Genomic DNA, 19833 nt, shown 5'->3' with positions numbered 1-19833 from the left:
AGGTCCTTTGAACCTTAGTTCAAAGGACCTTCTTAGTAACTCTTGTAATTTTTATGGGTACAGTTAGTTGTCTGCATAAAGTCATTCCATTTTCCAAAGCTTCTTACTCTCTGCACAAATGACAAATTGGCACATGCACAATGGCACAGGAAAAGAAGTAACTGCTAAGGTCACATATGTGAGGACATTGCAGCCTTTAAGTATTGGAGGCCAAAGGTACCAGAAACATGGGCAGACAGATTAAAATTGTCCCTTCTTATGTTTGTGCATTGTTTCTATATGGAAAATTACATTTTTCTGAGAGTATATGTGTAAATATGCATCTGCCAGTGTTTTGGCAACTCTAAGTTACCTAAATTAGTTTTGATCAACACTGTCGGATTTTTAAACCCACCAACGTAATAAAAGCAAGTTTAAAAAAACACAAACAAACCCTACAGTACATTGTGTGCTCTGCTGTTCCAAGCCTCAGCTTCAAGACAAAAAGAGAGCGAGAGTTTGTCATTCGCTAGCTGTTAATAATCAAGAGAAGATCTGCCAGACAAGCTCTTCGAGGGCTCTGTCTGTCTGGACCAGGTATATACTGCAATACACAAAGGGCTTTGCAGGGGGAGAAAAATGAGTGTTCATGGACAATGATGCAGCTTTCTTAATTAAGATTTTCATTACTGATACATACATTAAGTTCTGCAACTGCAAGAGCCAAAGCACTGTCATGTGCAGGTAGATGTCCCTGATTCCATCTTCAGGCAGTAAAGCTAAAACATATTAAATGTGCACCCAGCAAACGTTGTGGGAGCCAGGAGAGCTCCAGAAATATTTTTGTTGGAATGCAGAGAGGCCCCATTATAGGCAGATTTGTAATGCATCTAATAGGCAGGAGAAAAGCTCATATCAATAGAGTGTGTGTGTGTGTGAGTGTGTGTGTGTGTGTGTGTGTGTGTGTGCGCGCGCGCGCGTGCATGAGTGCACGCGTGCAAGCGTATGGAAGTGCTTTGAGGCCCTGGGCCACAGACAAAGGTAACTGTAGCTGATCTAGAAGTAATCCCTGTATAATAATATAATAGCTCAGGCCTTAAAAGGAACTTTGATCTTTTAAATTTGCCAATGCTGATTGTTGAGACAGGAAATAAATGACTGATTTGGTAGCTTTTCGAAGATGGTAAGGACTCCTGCATACAGCCGGTCCTGACTCTGCCCCTCCTGGGGTCACTCAGTCTATTTTCCCTGGATCTGCATGCTGGTCTGAAAGTCAATGCAGTATGCCAAAGGGGTATACTATTCACATGAAATAATCCAACTGTGGTATGGAGAAATCTTTTTTTCTTAGACCAAGTTATTTTTACAAAAATAATTTTTCTAAGAAATGAGAGGAAACTAAAACCCTTCACAATCCTAGAAATGGATTACTATCTAGAGTGCATGTTTTTTATTCCATCTTAAGTAAAGCCTAACTCATTTTAGGGTGGCTGGGGCAGTTAATGTGCAGACATCTCTTGGTTGTTTTTCTGGTGCTTTTACTTGCATGCTTTCCTGTTTCCAAATCTGCATCCATATTGGGGGTTACCCATAGAGAGCCTCTGTCTCCTCTCTGAAGAACATCTCCATCTTTTGGTCACTACTTGAGTAGAGATGAGTGATGCTGAACTTAACGAAATATTATTTTATTACAACAGTCAAAAATTATGCATTCGTTTCTTACTAGATGATAAGCTCTGAATGTTCACCACCCCCCAATTCATATGTTGAAACTTACTTAATTGCCCATGTGATAGTATTAAGAGGTGGAGTCTTTAGGAGGTGATTAAATCATGAGAGCAGAGCCCTCATGAATGGATTTGTGCCCTTACATAAAAGTTGTGAAGGAGTTGTCTCTCTCCCTTTTTCTCTTCCACCGTTTGCCATATGAAGAAACAGCAAGAGGCGCCATCTTGGAAGCAGAGAGGCCTTCGCCAGACACCAGATTTGCAGGTGCCTCAATCTTGAATTTCCTAGTCTCCACAACTATGAAAAATAAGTTTCTGTGGTTTATAAATTACCCAGTCTCAGGTATTTTGTTATAGCAGCAAAAATGGACTAAGAGATTGAGTACAAGCATTTATTTGACATTTAAAGGTAATCCCACATTTTCTAAGAAGGAATAAGTCAGAATCCAACATCAAAATGTTTCAAAAGGAATACTTCAGTGTTTTAGCTGTAGTTCTTTGTTGATTAAATTAAAAAAATTCAAATAATGGTGGTCCGTAAGATTTTGTGTGTGTATGTGTGTGTGTATGAATTCCTGCGCTAAGATTCAGATCTTTGAAACTGTTTTCTGGAATGTTATCCTACATGTCTAAAAGCTTTTTCTAAGTGTATCAGAGATTTGGGATGGAGTGGTAAATCTCTCTCATAGGTTGCTAGGAGGTGGGGCTTGCCTCTGTACCCATTCTAGATGAGTAATGTTAATGACTGGTGATAATATAATGATGAATAAATTGGTTCTTTTTAAGTAAATAGACAGTATACAGACACCCTGTCAACAGATAGTGCATGGTTACTGAGGTAGCTAAACAGTGTTAGGATTCTTCCTAACCTTTACTGAAAGGTACTGTTATAAAATTGGTAGAGGAGCGTGTGAAAGCTACTGGTGAAGAACCAATGTAGTGAAGATTATTCAAGCATGGTGGTGGTGATGGATAAAAGCATAGAAAAAAAATCCCAGAAAATTATTTTAATTGAAGACTTTTCATTACTTTTCTTATGTGTCCTTGAGTAGCTTATAAGGACCAGGCTGAAGGTTACTATCAAAAGATTTAGGTGTACTTTTCACTCATGTTCTTTCACAAGACACACAGTTCTGTCACTCAAAGTACAAGGTTAATTTTAAATTAGAGGTGAGAATTATTCTCTATGTATCAAAAAGCCTAGAAATTTACAAGGGATTACAGGTAGAACTCATTTTAGCCTATCAGAGTGTGAGAGGTAAAGTGACCTGTTTAGATGAATATCTTGAAATGATTCTCTGGAGCATGCCTGATCTGTTCTCAACATCCACACATTAGAAAAAATGAAGAATAATATAGACACTACAGAAAGAGACTATGTAAAAGAAGAACTCTGATAAAAGAAAAGAACTTTTAATTTTACAAGTTTCCTAGTAGAATTACTTCTTAAACAAGTAGGCTGTGTGTATGTGGAAGATATATAAATATATAATATATATTTATATTATATATTTAATATATATTAAATATATTTATAGATAATGTATATAATATATAATGTATATTATAATATACATTAGATATAAATATATAATATACATAATATGTAAATATATAATATATAAATATATGATATACATATAATATATAAATATATATTTCTAAAGCATATATATTTAAACGATATATATTTAAAGGATATATATATTTAAATGATATATATATATATCTTATGTACAATCTCCCTCGAACCCCAGCTTCTGAGTATAAACTATGTTACAGAAGCATGTGAATAATACGTGAAGTCTTCTAGGAGCATCATTAAGAAGGTGAGACATTTGGCACTCTGAACCCTAAGTACACTGATTCAGTGACATGGTCTCCAAGGGCACTGCTGGCAGCACTAAAGCCCGGCTCATAACCATATGTGCACACCTCAAGATGTGTGTGTTTGTTCAGGTAGAGAACAAGCCATTTCCTAGACCTGGTTCCTACCATTCTCCTTAGCTTGCAGTTGGCCTGAAGGGACTTCCTAGACTCTAACATGTTTGCCTCTCTTTTACTTCCTTTCTGGACACTGTCTAAGGATCTAAGACACACGTGACTTTTGTGTCCATTATTTTCTGCTAAAGAGGGGGAAAATGCCCCAGAGCACGTCATCCCTTACCATCTGCAAATGAACTTCTGTGGTGAAGGAATGCTCTCTAATTACCACCCAGAACAGCTTTGTACTACTCCTGACCCTTGGGAAGACTCGAGGAACTCACTCCCAGAACCCAGATGCTCCCTGTCCCAGAACACAGGGAAGACGCCCTGTCATCACAGTTTGCACTGCAGAGGTGGAAGTGATGCTGTCAGTGTGGCATTTCCAATTCTCTAGCGTCTTTCACTTTCCCTGAAGTTGCTGAAAAATATTCCATTTCATTAAGTATGTAGTAATACACATGGGAATCAGACAGCGGGGGAAGATGGAGGACGTTGGTGACATGGCCTCTAGCATTTTATTTATGAGAACATACAGAAATCTCCATCTACATCTGGTAGAAGAATAGTGTCAATCTTGCCCTGGAGACATGGATCAGGCAAGGTTGCCAGTGTGCATGTTTCCCTTCCCAATAATTTACTGATTCTGTAGTCTAAGGCATAGCCCTGATGATAATTTTTACATTCCTGTGAGTCAGCCTGGCCCTTTGAGGGCTGGTGATGCCAAATAAACATAAATGTATGTAGCCAGGTGAATACTTACCACCCCCCAACCCGGAAATGTCATCGGTCTCTTATGGTGCTTTGCTTCCCACAACACTCCCCTCAAGGGCGGTGAGGGTAGGTGTTGCCATCAGAGCATAAGCAGCAGAGCTTGAGGTGGCCTTGGAGGACTTCAGGGAGCACTGCCTTTGCAGTAAAGAATGAGACTAAGCAAGCAAACTTGTTAGACTGCTCATCTGTCTTTTCCAATTTTTTATTGCGTTATTCATCCTTTCATCATTGATTTATAGCTATCCTTAAAATATTAGGGATATATCACAAATATTTTTCCTAGTTTAAAAAATGATTTTCTACCATAGTAATTTTTATTTTCATGTAATAAAATTTAAAATATATGTATTTTTTTTAAGTTTTCAGGCTTTGGTTTTATGCCTGGAAAATGCATCTCATACCTCCAGTATGAAAATATTCATGTATATGGCAAAAATTATCATTGAAAATTACAGAATTAGTGAGGAAGCAGAGAAATGGGCAATGTCTTTTTTTGTTGGTGAAGATATTAACTGAGGATCTAGAGGATAGTTTAGTAATATATGCATTTTACTTTTGCAGTTCCACTATAATTAATTGATCCCAAGGAAATAATCATGTAAGTGTACAAACATGTGTACACATGCATGTGCATATAAAGATAGTTATTGTGGCATTGTTTAGTAAGAAGAAAGTTCCAAATTCCCAACTGTCCATCAGTAAGTGATTGAGTCAATAAATTATCTACATATTGAAGTGCAATGTCACTGTCAAAAGATAAGGTAGATCTCTATTTATTAACATGGTAAATGCCTATTACAATGTTAGGTGAAAAGAGTAGAATACAACACAGCAAGTAACTTTTCCTTTCAGTATGGAAAGAGAAAGAAGAGAAAGATAAACAGGACCTTATGGAAATATATTTCCTAAGTTATTAATAGTGATTATCTCTGGGCTGTGAGATTTTAAAGGAATTTAACCTTGTTCTTTATAAATACTATCAATGCAACAAATTAAAGCAAAACTAAATGTATACTTTTTAGAATTAAAAATTAGAACTTTTACTTTTGGGAGAAAAAGAGTTTACCTAAAACCTGCAATAAGTACTTAAAAATTCCAATATGATTTTCATAGTCATCAGCAATTACTAACTAGCTGTCTTAATAGGGTGACATCAATGTCTGCCTCAAGTTTCCTCCAAGTTTGACAATTGAGATGTACATCATAGTTCTTCCTTTAAAGAATTTTAAAATATAAAATTTCAACTAGTGACTATAAGCCAAATATTTTTATCTAGGGCATGGTTAGGTAAATTCTGGGGGTTATATGTGATAGGATATTATTCAGATGTTATATCGATATTTATAGAGAGTTTTTAATTATATCAGGAATTGTTTATTATATACTATTGAATTAAAATGGGATACAACTGTATACAGGCAACGTATGCTCAAGTATGTTAAAATCTAGAGAAGACACTAGAAGGTGATCTAAAAAATTATTAATAATAGTTGTTTCTGTGTAGTGGAATTATGGATGCTTTCCCCTTACTCTATACTTTCTTAATATTTCACAATGAGTGTGAATTATAGAATCATGAAAAAAGTAAATATTAAAAAAATAGCTGTTTTTGCTCAACAGCTGCCAAATTTTACCCCAGATGTATCTGCAATTTAGTTTTTAGTCAAATGACCCTAACATCATTTCCTAAAGGGAATCTCACAGAATGGAATGTGCCCAAATAAAGATAAGCCATGACGGCCACCACCTCTTTCTAAGCTATCATTTTATAATGCTTAAAATAAATCTGAGTAAGGGATCTTTCTTCTATTGGAAGTTAGAAACTTCCACCTCCTTGAGACCCTCTCCATATCTTCTCTTGCATCACCAGCACCTGAAATTTATAATTAATCTATAGTACCCTGGTACGTTTCTAGGTCTGGAAACTGTTTTTGGAGGCTGATGGTGTAGATCACCATTAGGGATGGAGGATTATTTATTCATTTTAAATGGGAGTTCCCTTGAATAACAAATAAGGATGAGTTGCTACATAAGATCTTGTGTAGTTAATATGCTTTCTTCCCCTTCTATATTTATATTTATTTATTTTTTGTTTTTTTGAGATGGAGTCTCACACTGTTGCCTGAGCTGGTATGCAGTGGTGCGATCTTGGCTTGCTGCAACCTCTGCCTCCCAGGTTCAAGAGATTCTCCTGCCTCATCCTCTCGAGTAGCTAGGTTACAGGCGCCCGCCACGATGCCTGGCTAATTTTTTGTATTTTTAGTAAAGACAGGGTTTCAGTGTGTTGGTCAGGCTGGTCTTGAACTCTTGACCTCGTGATCTGCCTGCCTCAGCCTCCCAAAGTGTTGGGATTACAGGCGTGAGCCCCAGCACCCAGCCAGCTTTCTTCCTCTCCTTTCCATCCCTCCCTTCTTTCTTCCCTTGTTCCCTCTCTGACCTATCTACACTTCCTGTCTCCCTCCCTCTTAAATAAACAACTTTTCTGAAGAGTTAGATGCCAGCTCTTAACATTTAGAGACAATTCACACTATACCAACACCACAGTTCAAGTAGGTGATCTAATTTTTTCTAAATGATCATATTTTAGCAAAAAGATAATGGGAGAAATCAGAGTTGCCTCTCACATATGTATGATGCATATTAGAGGCTTGGTAATAAGGCAGAGAGTAGATATGTTTTGAGAAAGTAAAAAAACAAAACAAAACAAAACAAAAACAACACACAAAAAACTGGGTATTGTCAGGACAGGGCAGAGGGAAGGAGCAGGCATAAGAAAGAAAAGGAATGACATGGGTCTCCTGGTTCTTGCAAAGGTTATTCAATTGCCTGTTCCTGGTGTTTCGGATCAGATGTCAGCCTACAAACCACCTTGGACTGTGAGTTATTTGAAGGCATAGATGGTGTCTTACTCGCCTCTGTATTTTCTGTACTAAACACAGTGCCTGATACAATATACTCAACAGATGCTTGGAGAATTTAACTAAGTCCTTTCACTGCCCTTCCTTACTGGCCTCAGCTAGAATCAAAACGAGAAGCTAAAACTCCTAATGTCACAAATGCTAGGTGAAACCCTATCCTAATTAAAACTCATTTCTTCTGATTTTGCACCTTGGTCCCCAAACTGCTGGATAAAATGTCATGACAGGCAGATAAGTATCAACATCAACCCACCAGACTCACCTGCACCTTCCACACTGCCAAGGAGAGTCCTTCTGTATTTCTCTGGTCAACTTGCTGTCCCATTTGTCTCAAGAATGATTTCAAATCTCTACTTTCCTTAAATGTCTTCCCCACTTATTCTCAGCAGGACCTTGCCCCTTAGTGCCCATCATTTGGGAAACCTCTTAACCTTTCAGTACCAAATCTACATGCGGGCTTGCATCCGGCTCCTTTCCTTTACTCCTCCTTTCTTACAAAAATAGAGAGGTGTCCCTCCTTCCATTTCTCCACTTATACTCAGGATTCCATCTCTCTAGCCTTATCAGTAATCTTATACTACCAGTCATCCTATGCTCTTCTCTCTCCTGCACATTGGATCTCTCCTCTCTACTGTATTCTTCCCATGAAAATACAAACCAAAAAAAACAAAAAACAAAAAACTAATGTTTCCATGTTTTTCAAACCTTCTTTTGACCTCACTTCCCTCCTCAAGATATTACACTAGCTCATTTTCCTTTCCTTCATAGCAAAACTTCTGAGTGGCCCACATTTGCTGTTTCTTCACTTCTCACTCTCTCCTCATCCCATTACAAACACATTATTGTTTTGACCACTTCAACAAAACAGCTTTTGTTGAGGTCAACAATAAGCTCAAAATTAATATATGCAATATATATTTGTTAGTCTTTAACCTACTTCATTGCTCAGTAACACTTCACATCACTGACCACCACCTTTGAGGCACTCTCTTAGCTTCTGTGCCTATGTTTTCTGATTTTCCTTTCACTTTCTTAGTGGCTCCTTCTGAGGGTATTTTATGGCCTCACTTTTTTCCAACAGCGGATTAAATATTAAGAGCTCTTCAAGTCTCAGTTTAGGGCTTCTTCTCAATATAACCCTGTCCTTAGGCAATGTTCTTCATGCCAACAGATTCATTCACCACTATATGTTGCTTACCGTGAATTCATATCTCCAGCCTTTATGTTACTTCTGAATTCCAATTTTATGTATATAAATACCTTACAATATGCTCACTATATATCTATCAAAAGCACCTCACACTCAACATCTCAAAAACAGAACTTACAAACTTCTCTCCAGTCCAGTCCTCCTTTGGTGTTTTTATGTAACTGTGAATGACATTATCCTTCATATAGTCTGATAAGCACCAAACCAGGAGTCATTGTTGCCACTTCTCTCTTTTATTTCACATAACCAACCATGAAAAAGTCCAGGAATATTTTACTTCTGAAGTATCTCTCAGTTTCATCTATTTCCCCCTATTTCCACTGTCACTACCCTAGTCTACCTCTTGTGTGGTCTACTGGAATAGCTCCCTCACTGATTTCCTCATATCCATTTTTGATTTCTTCCAAATTATTTACCAAAGTTAAGGAACCTTGATATATATTTTTAAATTTTTAATTTCAAGATAACTTTAGATTAACATACAGTTTTAAGAGATAATACAGAGAGATTTGTTATTCTTTTTACCCAATTTTGCCCAAAGGTAACATCTTATATAACTATACTGCAATATCACAATCAGGAAACTAACATTGGTGCAATCCCAGAATTGGAAAAAACTGCTTTAAAGTTCATATGGAACCAAAAAAGACCCTGCATTGCCAAGACAATCCTAAGCCAAAAGAACAAGGCTGGAGGCATCACGCTACCTGACTTCAAACTATACTACAAGGCTACAGTAACCAAAACAGCATGGTACTGGTACCAAAACAGAGATATAGACCAATGGAACAGAACAGAGCCCTCAGAAATACTACTACACATCTACAGCCATCCAATCTTTGACAAACCTGACAAAAACAAGAAATGGGGAAAGGATTCCCTATTTAATAAATGGTGCTGGGAAAATTGGCTAGCCATAAGTAGAAAGCTGAAACTGGATCCTTTCCTTACTCCTTATACAAAAATTAATTCAAGATGAATTAGAGACTTAAATGTTACACCTAAAACCATAAAAACCCTAGAAGAAAACCTAGGTAATACCATTCAGGACATAGGCATGGGCAAGAACTTCATGTCTAAAACACCAAAAGCAACGGCAACAAAAGTCAAAATTGACAAATGGGATCTAATTAAACTAAAGAGCTTCTGCACAGCAAAAGAAACTACCATCAGAGTGAACAGGCAACCTACAGAATGGGAGAAAAGCTTTGCAATCTACTCATCTGACAAAGGGCTAATATCCAGAACCTACAAAGAACTCAAACAAATTTACAAGAAAAAAACAACCCCATCAAAAAGTGGGCAAAGGATATGAATGGACACTTCTCAAAAGAAGACATTCGGCCGGGCGCGGTGGCTCAAGCCTGTAATCCCAGCACTTTGGGAGGCCGAGACGGGCGGATCACGAGGTCAGGAGATCGAGACCATCCTGGCTAACCCGGTGAAACCCCGTCTCTACTAAAACATACAAAAAACTAGCCGGGCGAGGTGGCGGGCACCTGTAGTCCCAGCTACTCGGGAGGCTGAGGCAGGAGAATGGCGTAAACCTGGGAGGCGGAGCTTGCAGTGAGCTGAGATCCGGCCACTGTACTCCAGCCTGGGCGACAGAGCGAGACTCCGCCTCAAAAAAAAAAAAAAAAAAAAGAAGACATTCATACAGCCAACAGACACATGAAGAAATGCTCATCATCACTCGTCATCAGAGAAATGCGAATCAAAACCACAATGAGATACCATCTCACACCAGTTAGAATGGCAATGATTAAAAAATCAGGAAGCAACAGGTGCTGGAGAGGATATGGAGAAATAGGAACACTTTTACACTGTTGGTGGGACTGTAAACTAGTTCAACCATTGCGGAAAACAATGTAGCGATTCCTCAAGGATCTAGAACTAGCAATACCATTTGACCCAGCCATCCCATTACTGGGGATATACCCAAAGGATTATAAATCATACTGCTATAAAGACACATGCACACGTATGTTTATTGCAGCACTATTCACAATAGTCAAGACTTGGAATCAACCCAAATGTGTATCAGTGACAGACTGGATTAAGAAAATGTGGCACATATACACCATGGAATACTATGCAGCCATAAAAAAGAATGAGTTTGTGTCCTTTGTAGGGACATGGATGCAGCTGGAAACCATAATTCCCAGCAAACTATTGCAAGAACAGAAAACCAAACACCGCATGTTCTCACTCATAGGTGGGAATTGAACAATGAGATCACTTGGACACAGGAAGGGGAACATCACACACCGAGGCCTATTGTGGGGACGGGGGAGAGGGGAGGGATAGCATTAGGAGATATACTTAATGTAAATGACGAGTTAATGGGTGCAGCACACCAACATGGCACGTGTATACATATGTAACAAACCTGCACTTTGTGCACATGTACCCTAGAACTTAAAGTATAATAATAATAATAAAAAAATTGGTGCAATCCATCTGCCTTACTCAGGTTTCACCAGTTTTATATGCACATGAGTATGTGTGTGTATATTTAGTTTTGTGCAATTTTACTACATGCATACTCTCATGAATCTAATTAATTAAACTAAAGAGCTTCCACAGTGAAGCTACTGGACAGTTCCATCACAAAAGATCCCTTGCATTACCCTTTTATAGCAACGCTCATCTCCATTTCTACCCCAACTCTCTAACTTTGTCAGCTACAAGTATGTTCTCAATCCTTACATTTTTTTTTCATTTCAAGAGTGCTATAAAAATAAGAATCATAACAGTACACCATCTTGAGATTAGCTTTTTCACTCAATATAATATACCCTTGTGATTAAAACTAGTCATTGTATGTATCAATAATGTGTTCTGTTTATAGTGTTGAGAGGTATTCCACGGTATAGATATAACAGTTTGCTTAACCACTGACCCACTGAAGATAATCTGGATTGTTTCCAGTTTTGGGCTATTACAAATAAAGCTGCTATGTACATTGGTGTAACATAACGTACAGATGTTGTACAGTTATGTTTCCATCTCTCTGGGATAAATGCCCCAAAGTTTACCCTTTTAAAAAACAACATTGATCATGCCACACTCCTTCTTAAATTTGCTCCTCTACTGTCCTTAGGATAATCATAAAAATCCTTAAGATGGCCTACGAAGGACCTGGTATCGTTGGGCCCTATGTATCTCTTCAACCTCAACCTGGGCTGCTAGTCACCTCTTTCTCTCTATGCAGGTATCTTCAGGGACTTCATCCATGCTGTTTCCTCTGCCTGGAATCCTCTTCCACCATCCATCCTTACTCTTTGTTTTTAACTTTCAGGTATTTCAAATGTCAATTTTTCAGAGCAGCTTCTCCTGAATTTCCAGACTCACTTAAATCCTCTTCTTTTATTTGCTCTTAGAGCACATTGTACTTTTATTATGTAGTGGTAAGCACAACTTGTAATTACAAGTTATACTGTGAGACCATTTGCTTAGTATCTGTCTTACATTCCCCAGATTATAAGCTCCAGAAGGAGACAGATTATGTTAATATTCCTCACCATTATACCTTTAGCATTTAGTAGACACTCAACTTTGTGTCTAGTAAAATTTGGCTGAGGCTTTTAAGACATAGTCCTGGAATCAAATTCTATCTCTACCATTTATTAGGTGTTCTTATAAAACAACTCAAACATGCTAAATCTGTTTTCTGATCTGCACAATTAGGATTATAATAGCATCTACTTAATAGGGTAGTTTTGAAGGTTAAATCAGATAGCCATTAGAAGTATTTAGTCCAGTATCTAAAGCAAGGCAAGCACTCAATAGTTATTTCTTATTGTTACTGTTAGTTGAACAAGAAACTAGAGTTTTTGTATTTTTTTCCTAACTAGGCTTTTGTCCATTATCTTCATTACTCGCCTGTTCCCCCAGGTTCTGATTCTTCTAACTTTTGAGACTCTGAAAAGGGGCCCTTAGTTTAGATCTTGAATAACCAGTAGGACTACTGGTTCTTACCCCAGGTATAGACAGATGAGAGCCTTGTTTAGCCTCATGGTTCTGGTTCCCATTTTCATCTCATTCAGTACCTCCTCCTCTTGTTTTCCAGTCTATGGATGTCAGTGTGGGTAAGAATGCCTCTTCCCTACTCCTAGTTTCCAGATGTTTTCTAAACACTGCTTTCCTCTTGTCTCATTCCTTATACTTCCCCATGGAGGCAAAGTATCCCATTGGTGGGACAGCCCGTGGTCTATATTTCTCAATTAGGTAGAACTGATCTACCCAAATTTGTAGGCACAAGAATTTAGCCTCTTTGTTCTTCCTTTTCTACTTAGACTAGCAGGAGGTGATGACCTGGAAAAATGTTGCTCATATGCAGATCCACATTTTCCCGTGAGAGGGCTTTTGCAAGGTTTGATTGAAGGGAAGAGAGTCAGCAAACCCATTTCCTCTTTACATTAAGCTACGCTCTTCAACCTTTATAAAAATGCTGGTTCCCTAGCTATCAGTTCTTTTGTCTTATTTTTCAATAGGTTTAGAATTTGAGTGGGGAAGAGTGATGCTATTTATGGGCCCCCTTGAAGATTCCAACACTTTGGTATATGATTTGCTTGGAATATGATTCTTTTTCTCTTCATCTTTTTTACATTTTAGCCAGTTTTCAAGACTCAGCTGAATCAGTTTTACATGAAACTTTCTAGCCTGCAAGACTCTTTCATGAACGAAACCCTATGGTACTTCCTGGACTGTATCATTCCTTTTGGAACTTACTCATTTATTATCTTGGGTGCATACACAACGCTCAACAATGTAACTGCTTTTCCTAACTCAATTTTAAATTCCGCAAAAGCAAGAAAGGATCATGTACTTATGCTATATTTATGCTTTAACTATCCAATAAACATGCTTTGTACATAGTTAAGTGTTTAATAAAATCTTACAGGGTGAATGTGGGGGAGGGTGGCCTACTGACCAGGCTTTGATTTGAAGGCCAAGGTACAATGGAAATGGCTTAGTAGCAGGATGGTTCCTGAAGAGGTTGTGGCAGTGCAGTGGTGAAAGAAAGAAAAGGTTACTATGGGTATGTCCCTGAGGTGCGTATCAGTGCAAGTCTGTGTATAGACACACAAACACACACACATACACACACTCTTTCTCTGTCTTACACATACATGTAAACAGAACTTAATTCTGTCTTGTGCTTTGTTTTCACCTTAGTAATATTTAACTTTATTTCTCTTATTAAAAATACATGGAGCTCACAATCTGATAGGTAGAAAGGCTAAGAGAAATGCAACCAGAGGGAGGTAATATTCCTGGCTATGGTCGATTGGTGTTCAGTGTGTTTTGATTCTCTGAATGAGTCAAAAGATTGAAAAAAAAATAGCCACTCTTATCACTAGCCAAAAGAAATGAGAAGGAAGGGTCCTGAAAATGGTGTCTGAGCAATTTAAGACAGGGAGTATTTTAAAGATCACAAAATTTAATTTATTCAACCTAAATGCATAAAAGTACAGGTGGGGACATTATTTATGCAGGTATATGCAAATCACTTTATAAAATAGGCAAAGCCCTTCTGCTTTTTATAAGTTGCCAAGGTGGTTCCTGATATTTTAAAAGCTATGCACCTTTAATGTAGTTTCCTAAGAGTTGGAATCCCTGTCGAAATTACAGTCATTGTCAGAGCAAGTTTATTTTATTTTTTTCCTATCCTCTGGGACATTTACAAGGATCTTATAACCATCACAAAAAGAATGGTTTCCACAGAGATGTGACTGGAAAAATCCCTTGGAAATTGCTGAGGAGCAAGTCACAGTGTTCAAAGCAGAGAACATAGGCTTTGAAAACATGAACCCATCTGACCTCTTGAATTTAGTACAGTGAATTCCTGAGCTCTGAAACATGGGGCCCGGCTGTGCATGCCATATTGGTGCTATAAGACTGGCAGTAGGTTGGCTGTGGCATGGTCTATTTCAAACTCCTTCACAGTGCCCAGTGTTGCATGTTCCCAGATGACATTTGGTTGGCAGAAGCTGGGCTTCCAAAGCTGGCAGCCTGGAATACAGCCCACTGTGTTTTGACAAACACATAATTGACCATCTGATCACCAGCCTACGTTCTGCACTCAGGTCACTGGGGGACCTGGGCTTTCAATAGGTCCCCACTCCTCGTCTTGTTCATCTTCCCAAACCTTTCTCCAGAAAGCAATATAGAGAAGGCTTAAACACACCCACGCATATCCTCCCATTTGCAAAAGAGAACATAGTACATGAAACATAAGCTGTTGAAAATTTCCTTTAAATTGTCCTGGCAGCCCAAAGTGAACAAGAGAAAAGCACACTTATGGTGAACTCTAATTCAGAGAGAAGGAATGAATACACTGAATTGTTTCAACACCCGGCTGTGCATAAGTTGCAATTCAGTTCAATGGTTTGGAAATTTTGCTTAGAAAAAGGGAGCAATGAGAAAATGATAGGAAATTGGGGCATTGATTGACTTTAGGGGGGCATTATTTAGAAACTGTTTCATTTCCAGGTGAAAGAAGAGAAAAGCAGGACACTGGGAATGTCTTCTCCTTATCTGCCTGCTCTTCCCCCACACCCACCACGGGCAGTAGGAGGTACGCGAGCCTGGCGACCAGCGGGCAGTAGCTCAAAGTGAGGTCATATTCAAATTGAGGTCTTTGCTGAAGATCCCATAAAGATGTATTTTGGTCTGAAATTTGACTCCACACAATGTATCAGCCTTTCTCCTAGAAGGCAAAGATTATGTAATAGGCCAAGATACGCTGGAATTACACAAAGGTTAATGTCTATTTCGACACTACCAAATAGCCGCTCCCCTCCATCCTACCCCTACAGCACAGTTCAGGCCTTTGGCTTTTACCTTTGACCTGGCCTCCCTATTCTGAGCCAGCCTCTCCACTTTCACCAAGTGCTCTTTCTAAAACATACATCTGTTTATAATTCTTCAAAGCCTCCTTGAGCCTGCAGGATCAAGTCCAAACTCCTCTGCATGACATACAAGGTCCTCCATATGGTAGGCAAGATCCCTTGCCTACCTTCCAGCCCAATCTCATACTACTCTTTCAACCACCATGTTTCAACCACACCGAACTATTCACTCCTCTGGATCTCGTTGTTACTTAACGCCTCCTGATTTTGTAAATGCTCTTACATTTTTCTCAATTATGATCCGCTTTTCTTTCTGCTCTTTCATATCTACCTGGTAAACTGCAATTTACTCTTCTGACTTTAAGACCCAGCCTGGGCAACTTACCACATGCAAATGGGCACTCCTTCTTCATTCCTCTTACTATGTCTTGTATACACCTGCATTTCAGTGTCTATCATATGCTATAGTCTTTATTCACTTATTTATTTCCCCTATGAGACTGAGATTTCTAACGAAAGAAAGCATTTCTTATCTCAGAATTTCCACAACCAAGCATAGTGACTAGCTTTCCATAAATGTTTGTTGAATGAAAACTAAATAAAGAGCTGCGCATGATAATTAATCAAAACGAAGCCAAGTAGTAGTGTTAGCTTTTATAAGCATAGTAGGAGCCCATTAGCAATCTAATGAAGGCAGAAGATCCCAGCAGTAAGGCACTTTCTGATGGGTATGGCAGGGGCTGGTGACTGGCTGGGGTGACAGTAAGAGTGAGGGATAAATTCTGTGATGGAGGAAGGTCTTTTTAACAGAGAATGCCATTAAGGCTGTAAATTAACACCCTTTTCAAGACTTAATATTCAATACAGAAATATATTGCCCTGAGAATACATCTGAATCTGAATTGTAGACAGACCTAACTCATAAGATCCAGGTTTCCCAAATAAGGTAAGTCTGTGCTACCCGCGCTTCAAGGTAGAATGGCAGATTATGGAGGGTTCCTCTTTGTTTCTGCTAAACAGTAATGGAATGGAAAATTCTTGGGAGAACATCTGACAGCTTTTCAGTTCCTATTGAAATCCAGGTCAAATACAGATTGTGATACTGGACTAAATGCACTGCTAAGAAGAGAAGATCGAACAAACAGAATTCTGTACCTATTTAGAGGAGGCCATTGAAGAGGCACTTGGAGTCAAAGCACTGGGGAGATAATGTTCTGATCTGTTCTCAAGGGACATTGGACATTTCTTTTCCTTTTGCTGGGCCTCTGGGGCACCACCCTGGAGCCATCAACCATCAACTGTGTCTGTGGGGTACTTTAGGACAGTAGGACTGTCATAAGCCCGGTCACCCTGCTGATATGACAGCAGCTTCAAGATTTGGAACAAGCCAAGCAAATATGAAGCCTGGCCCAGGGATGGGACAAGGTCATGGGTATACGAACGGATTATCTTCTCATTACAGGTCACTCCCCCAGCCTTATGTGTAGTTAAAAAATAATGTATTTCTAGAAGCTACGTGACTGATGATTGATGTAGCATAGAACCAGATTTGCATTTTCCTATGAGACAGAGACAGGCTTTCAACAACACTTTTTATCTCAAAAGTCTCCCCCTTGATTCCTAATTGGTGACACAGGTCCCCTGTACTGCTTGTGTCTGAGGCTCGCCCTATAGCACTGACGTCACAATAGCTGAGCCGTGCGGGCAGGAGTGCACTGTGCTGACTCATCCCGGTGATGTGAGGATTAATGCCTTGTCTAACACAGAGCTATTATGTGAACTGTTTTTACACAAAAGAACTGTAACAAAAATGATTTGCCAGTCAGAGGACTAGAAATATGCAGTGCTAGGTAACTGAGGGGACGGCTGTGCAGATATAAAGTGGTAACCATAAGCATGCATATTGACATCCTCCAAAGCATTAACAGACCCACTCTATCAACACTGAAATAGAGAATAACAAGACTTGTCAGGGGCAGGTAGGACCCATCCCTGTTGTATAAATGCATTATACACAGCTCCAGTCTTTCGGGAGTTTAATCAATCGCCTTTCTCTGTCAAATAAACTGTCACGTTACACTTTAGCCTTAGCATCCTTTGGAGGATTCTGCCTCCCTAAATACATTTGCCACTATCTTCTAGGAATGTTAGTGGAAGGCATGCACAAACAAAATAGCCATGGGAACCTCCATTCTGTGCAAATGATTACAATACAAGCAACACCTTGGAGTGAGGAGCAGTGAAGCAATATATAATGTGAATAAGGGACAGTGCTCACCTGAGAGTGGGAAGCAGCCAGAGGATATCGGTAACTATTTATCACATTAGGTGACTATCACTACCTGTAGATCTCTTGGGTGGTGTCTCTTATAAGTGACTTTGATTATTTCCATTCACTGGCCTAAAATCTCTTTCAAGCAGTTCAAAATGAAATTTATTTAAACCCATTCAATGCAGCCTGGTTTGAACTTTAAATAATTAACGTTCCCTTTTTTTCATATAAAATCAAATGGTCTTTTTTTCCCCCAAATGCCTTTCCATCTTTTCTAAAAAAGAGTGGTACCTTTATAAACCTTCTGGCACATGTGAATCTGGGATTTTTTTTTTTTTTTTCTCCTGTAGACTTCAAAATTTTGCACAAAAGTTTAGCCTATTTACTTTACAGTCTTGTACTTAGTAAAGGGATATTAGAAATTTTGTCAATAAATGAAAGCTCTGATCTAGAAGTTAAAATTAAAAACTACTGGACGTACGGATGGGTACATAACTGAAGAATACATAATTGCCCAATGATTGACAGGGGAGCAAAAGCCCAACTGTTGCTGGTATTTGGCTGAATAATACAAGCTATACTTTAAAAGAGCAGTGACTTTTGCAAACAGCAGCTGCAGCCAAGTAAAGGGCAGCCTTTATAGAAGTACAGTGTCTGGGCTGCTGGTATTTTCTGCACCCTCATGGTTAGCAACCACCAACAGCATAGACTCCAAACTCAAAAGAAACTAATACACACTACAGAAGCACTAGAAACCACAACAAAATCAACTAGGAAATATGCCAATGAAGACCACAATTTTCTAAACCTAACGCTTTTTTTTTTAAAGGTAAATAAATCACTTTTACTTACGTAAAGAGAAGGGGCAAGTCACAGACTGATGGTCAAAGATCTGAAAATCAAAGAAAAAATAAGGAATTAAAAGCAAATCTATATATTATGCAAAACCAATATATAAAAGCAAAATGATATAGTGGGAAGAAAGCAAGCAAATCTAGGTATAGATGAGACTGGTTGTTCCTAAAGGAGCCTATTTCGTCACTTCTAGCCTCAAAATAAAGGAGATCCAGCTTTACAAAAACTTTATAAAACACCCCCAGCTATGATGACCAAGACAATACTTCCCAGCACAAGGAGTGCAAAGACCTTTCTTTGTCAATTTTTTTCCAATTATCTATCATACAGTGTGTCTGGAATTGGTGGGTTCTCGGTCTCACTGACCTCAAGAATGAACCCACAGACCCTCGCGGTGAGTGTTACAGCTCATAAAGGCAGCGTGGACCCAAACAGTGAGCAGCAGCAAAACTTACTGCAAAGCACGAAAGAACAAAGCTTCCCCGACGTGGAAGGGCACTCTAACCGGTTTCCACTGCTGGCTCAGGCAGCCTGCTTTTATTCCCTTATCTGACCCCACCCACATCCTGCTGATTGGTCCATTTTACAGAGAGCTGATTGGTCTCTTTTACAGAGAGCTGATTGGTCCGTTTGACAGAGTGTTGATTGGTGTGTTTACAATCCTTGAGCTGGACAGAGTGCTAACCGGAAAAGTTCTCCAAGTCCCCACTAGGTTAGCTAGATACAGAGTACCTATTGGTGTATTCACAAACCCTGAGCTAGACACAGTGCTGATTGGTGCATTTACAATCCTTGAGCTAGACACAGAACGCTACACGGAAAAGTTCTCCAAGTCCACACTAGGTTAGCTAGATACAGAGTGCTGATTGGTGCACATACGATCCTCTGGCTAGATAGAAAAGGTCTTCAAGTCCCCATCCAGTTCAGGAGCCCAGCTGGCTTCACCCAGTGGATCCTGCACCAGGGCTGCAGGCGGAGCTGCCCGCCAGTCCCGAGCCGCGCCTGCACTTCTCAGCCCTTGGGCTATCGATGGGACCGGGCGCCACGGAGCGGGGGTCGGCGCCCCTCCGGGAGGCTCAGGCCGCGCGGTAGCCCACCGCAGGGGAGGAGCTCAGACATGGCGGGCTGCAGATCCCAGCCCTGCCCCGCAGGGAGGCAGCTAAACCGGGTGAAAATTTGAGTGCAGCGTCCGCGGGCCGGCACTGCTGGGGGACCAGGCGCAACCTCCGCAGCTGCTGGCCCGGGTGCTAAGCCCCTC

The 19833-nt window shown here is 39.5% G+C and overlaps 1 protein-coding gene across 35 annotated transcripts in view; it reads right to left on the bottom strand.

Annotated features, from left to right (window-relative positions):
- ZBTB20 (zinc finger and BTB domain containing 20) overlaps positions 1 to 19833 on the bottom strand; it is an 811121-nt gene that overhangs the window by 147838 nt on the left and 643450 nt on the right. For 34 of the 35 annotated variants that reach the window (XM_050781935.1, XM_050781939.1, XM_050781938.1 and 31 more), the window contains one exon: positions 18573 to 18612. The gene's annotated coding sequence lies outside the window, so the exon portion shown is untranslated. Of the gene's footprint in view, positions 1 to 18572; positions 18613 to 19030; positions 19505 to 19833 lie in introns of those variants that run through there. The other variant, XM_050781958.1, reaches the window with a different exon arrangement.

Source organism: Macaca thibetana, chromosome 2 (genome assembly GCF_024542745.1).
Source record: "Macaca thibetana thibetana isolate TM-01 chromosome 2, ASM2454274v1, whole genome shotgun sequence".
In the NCBI taxonomy this organism is placed as follows: domain Eukaryota; kingdom Metazoa; phylum Chordata; class Mammalia; order Primates; family Cercopithecidae; genus Macaca; species Macaca thibetana.
The sequence above is the reverse complement of the archived record's forward strand: the minus strand, read 5'-3'. Positions and strand labels throughout refer to the sequence as shown.